Consider the following 5,120-nt stretch of genomic DNA (forward strand, 5'->3'; position numbering starts at 1 on the left):
TCACATTCTGATTGTTCTTGGTTCAAAATCGCTGCAACGCATGATGATTCTTCTTCCTGCAGGTCCTCAGGTTGATATATGGCTTTTCGCAATGTCGGTACGGTATAAATATAGTGTTGATAGGATAGGAAATAGGGATTGGGTACATGAATACTTCTATTGCTATTTGTGACAGGGTAAACTTGAATTTTCTTATAAATCTTATCTTCCAGCCTAGGGACAGTAATTATTAAAACTAGTTCTGAATTGCTAATAGCAGCTTTTGTAGTTGTATACGAAAGGGATTCTATGATTGTATGTATTGGAAGATTATTCCGCTTAATGTCTGCTACTATTATGTCTATTTCCTTTTTGTTAAGGAGCTGTACATTGGTTACTCCCAATTTTGCCAAAGTTATGCTGTCGATAATGATTTTTATCCTTTCTGATAAGTGTTTCAAGTTTAAGAAAATGTTTATGGAGTAAAGCTCCATGGAAGAACTGTTAAATATGGTAATAGCTTCTCTTATTTTCGCTAGACTATCATTCAACCGAGTCGCCAAACCTTCATTTATTTTCACTTGTTCATTATTGTTTATGATCAATTTGTTTAAGGTACTATTAATTAATCTTAGATCATTAGCGTCTGGATTTCCTGCGACAAATTTCCAGACCGTTCCTATTGTGTCCCATCGTTTTTGACGGTTGGGTAAGATGGTGTTGAGTTGGCTTGTAATTTGATCAAATTCGTTCTTAATAATATGGGTATATTGGGTTTCCATTACTTTATCGAACTCGGCATGCAATAATTCCACTTGATTTTTTATATCGGTTACTTGAAAATGGTGAATATAATAATTATTACCTGTTGATATCCTAGCTACACCTCTATCGAAGGCCAGTAGTGGTATTTTTTCTAGGCTTAGTATTGAAATATTCTGTGTCCATACTGCCAAAACTATCCTGTAACATAACAGGGTATTAGACATTAATTATTTTAAGATCATTTTGATGAATCCTTTTTTCGTCTTTAGTGGTAACGGTTGTTTTGTTTACTTTTTTAATATTGATTGGTCTAAAGGGTTTGACTTGTTTCATTCTTCTTTTTGTTTTCACGAAAGCTAATGCTGAATCCGGTATCGGAATTTCTACTTTATTTTTGTTAAAGAAATGCAAATCTTTTTCCTGTTTTAGACGCAAATTTTTTTGTACTTGTAAAATAATAGCGGTACTTTTCTCTGAAGGATTAATAATTTCGAAAGGTTTAAATTTTGTAACCGAATGGATAGAATTATTATATTTATGCACAGTAAGATCAACGAGATCAATTAATTTCTTTAATTGATTGTCTGTTTTAGTTACACGATACATTTCCAGGAATGTTGAATGAAACCTTTCTACGATTCCGTTAACTTCGCTGTGGCCAGTAGGAGTAACATAGGGAGTAATGTTTAATGTGTTAAAGAAGCTTGTTATCTCTCCTGAATTGAACGATTTTTCTCCGTCCATGACGATGGTATCGGGAGGTTCATATTTAAGCAGCATTTCCTTCAAAACGGGTAACACATCAACTGTTGCCCTTGATTTAATTTTCTTAACCTGTGCGAACTTAGAGAATTTATCAACGCAAGTCAAGAAATAATTTTTTTCTAGGAAGAGGATGTCGATGTGTACAATTTGAAACGGTCGTGTTGGTAAAGGCGTTTCTTGGATTTGTTTTTTGATCGGTTTTCTATTGTATTTGCATTCGTTACACGTTGCACATGTTTTTATAAAGTTTCTGACGATAGCAGTCATTTTAGGAAAATAATATTTCCGGAGGATTTGTTGCTTGTTTTCCTCGACACCTCTGTGTGCCCTATTATGTTCTAAACACACTATATCCATTTGGTTTGAATAAGATTCGACGTCTTCAAGTATTCTTTGAGTAAATCGAATCTTTAAGATATTTTGTCTACCAAAATTGTTCTTGTAGACTTCCTGAATTCTTCCCATGATAGATTCAGTTGTGTACAAACCATTCAATTTAGAAGCATCAAAATTACTTTTCAGTATTTTAAGAAGATTTGCTTCACTGGTATCATCTGTTGTGATGACTATTCTTTTAAAACGATCGAAAATATTTATTTCCTCAATTTTATTTTTTCCTTCTTGTATTATTACCTGATGACGGAAAGCGTTTAGTGGTCCTTCAGTTGAAGGTATAAATAGCAAATCACAGTCAGGAGCTGAATGCTGGGTTGCTATCATAGAGCAGCAAATGCGACTTAAAGCGTCGGCCACCACATTTGTCTTTCCTGGTTTGTATACAATACTGTAATCGTGCAGTTCTAGATAGGCTTTCCATCTTTTAAGTTTTGCGTTTGTATTCTTTTCTGATAATGTAAATGTAAGGGGTTGGTGATCAGTTAGAATGGTGAATTTTGCCCCATATAAATAATTTCTAAATGTTTTAAGAGCCCATATAATAGCTAACATTTCTTTCTCTGGAACTGAGTAAGATTCTTCAGTTCTTGACAGAGAACGAGAAGCAAAATGGATTGGTTTATCCTTTCCTATGTCGCCTTGGGACAGAACTGCTCCAATTGCAAAGTTGGAAGCATCGGTTGTTAAAATAAAGGGCTTATTATAGTCTGGATAAATTAGAATGTCTGACGAGGAAAGTATGTTTTTTAATTTTTCGAAACATTTCATTTGTTCCGTAGAGAGTGTTATTTTGCTATTTGAAGTTATATTTTTCTCACCTCGTAGGCTATTAGTTAAAGGTTTCGCTATTTTCGCATAGTCCTTAATAAATCTTCTATAATAGCTTGTCAATCCCAAAACTGATCTCAATTGTTTGATTGTTTTGGGTGGGGGAAATAATTTTATGCCTTCAATCTTTTTAACGTTTGGTTTCAATCCTTCACTTGAGATAATATGTCCTAAAAACTCAATCTCCTTGTGAAGAAACTCGGATTTGTCTAATTGAACCTTCAGATTAGAAGCATTCAATGTAGAAAGAACTTTATCTAGATTATCCAAATGTTCTTGAACCGTTCTACCGAATACAATTACATCATCCATATAGATGTAACAGATTTTGCCTATGTGTTCGCGAAGTATATCATCAATGGCTCTTTGAAAAATGGCTGGTGCATTTTTCAGACCAAACGGCATTCTTGTAAATTCATATTTACCGTTGTTGATAGAGAATGCAGTTTTTTCAATATCCTGTGCATTCATCTGAATTTGATGAAATCCTGATGCAAGATCAAGATTTGAAAAGTATTGTTGGCCTCGTAGTTGATCAAGGACATACGAGATTTCTGGCATTGGATACCTATCGCTTATGGTCTTTTCGTTTAATTTCCTATAATCTATGACCATACGGAATTTCTTCTTTCCTGAGGCGTCGTCCTTTTTTGGTACAATCCAAACTGGGGATGTCCAAGCAGATCGCGACGGTCTAATGATTCCGTTATTGAGAAGCGTTTTGATTTGATCAGCCACTTCTTCTCTGTAGGCCGCGGGGTATGGGTAAACTTTTTGGTGCACAGGTAAATTATCTGTAGTGTTAATTGCACATTTTACATTTGTAGCACAGGTCAATTTGACATTTGGTTCGTGGAAGGTAGCTCGATTTGCATTCAATATTTTAATTAGCTTGCATTTATCTTCAGAATGCAAATGATCGGTACGAAATTCTGCTAAAGCATTGCTCATTTTGAATGAGTATTTTTCTAATGGTACAGTGAAAGTGGTGCCATTATCGGTTTTAAGTTGAAGTGTTGAATTTTTGAATGACATATCGGCTTCAAGGGTGTTCAAAATTGTTGTTCCGATTATTCCAGCAAAAAATGGATGGAAATCATGTACTATAAATTGAAATGATTTCATTGTTCTTGGTGCAAAAAATTTTATGTCTATTGCAGAAGATGTGTTAAATTTTCCGTTCGTAGACGCTATACTATTTGCTGAAAAAGGGTATGGCTTACTCAATTTGTAAGTATTTGCTAGTTTTGTTGAAATTAAATTTATATTTGATCCGGTATCTATTAAGAAGGGGAATTCTCCCACATTAGTACGCAAATTGATAAAGAAGTGAAATGGCTTTACCAACTCGCGTCCCACTCTAAAAAATTATTTTCGTGTGGAAAATTAGATTGCTCGTATCCGGGGTGTTCTGTACCATAAACATGTTGATCAGGCGTTTGGAATATAGATTTTGATTCACAGCTTACTTCATCTAATTGTCTGGAGCCATCGATATAATCGAGTGACGGTTCCGTTGAACTACTGTGTGACATTTTGCTGGTTTGTGCAAATGGAGCATCAATTCCGTAAGCCTGTCTAAGATTTGATGACGCAGGTCGGGGTCGTTTTGCATTGAAATTTCCCTGATTGATTGTTTGCATAGAACGGTCAACTTCCATGGGCACTGAAGTGTTGAATCTTATTGGTCTATTTTGGGGCTGAAAACCGTTTACGTTGGGATACCTATTTCCTGTATGAATTTGATTTACATACTGCTGAGGGTTACGCGTGAAATTTGGCGGTTGAATGTTATTCACCGGTGCTGTTCTTCTTTGATACGAGTGATTCTGATGGTTATGGGTTTCTAGGCCAATTGGTTTTGGAATTTTTATGATCCTATTGTCGTTAAAGGGTGCAGACCGCATGTCCATATTGTAATATTCTAAACAATATTGGAATGCACTGCTCAACGACTTAGGGTCGTAGTTTTTCAAAAGCAAGCTTAGTGTTTTATCAAGACCTCGGATGAAACAATCTAGTGCTTTTTCCCTAAAGAATTGTATGTGGACACTATTGTTAACCGCGTACTTGGGGTCGGATTGAATTTGTGTTACAATAGCAGTTTGTAGGTCGTTAACCCTGCTGAAGTAACTGCTGATAGATTCAGATGGCCTTTTTCGTATCATTGTCAGTTCGTGATCAAGTGTTTTAAGGTCTCTCTTGTCCTTATAATAAAGAAGGAGAGTCCTTTTTATTGTATTCCAATCTGCTGCTAGGCAGTTAGAATTCAAAACATCAGCGGCTTCACCTTGTACCTTTCTCCTAATAGTACCTTCGATTATCTGGTACTCGGAGGAGTCTTTAGGAAGCCGTTCATATAAACTAAGAACGGTTTCAACTTCCAT

The sequence above is a fragment of the Anopheles funestus genome, chromosome 2RL (assembly GCF_943734845.2).
Source record: "Anopheles funestus chromosome 2RL, idAnoFuneDA-416_04, whole genome shotgun sequence".
Taxonomy (NCBI): domain Eukaryota; kingdom Metazoa; phylum Arthropoda; class Insecta; order Diptera; family Culicidae; genus Anopheles; species Anopheles funestus.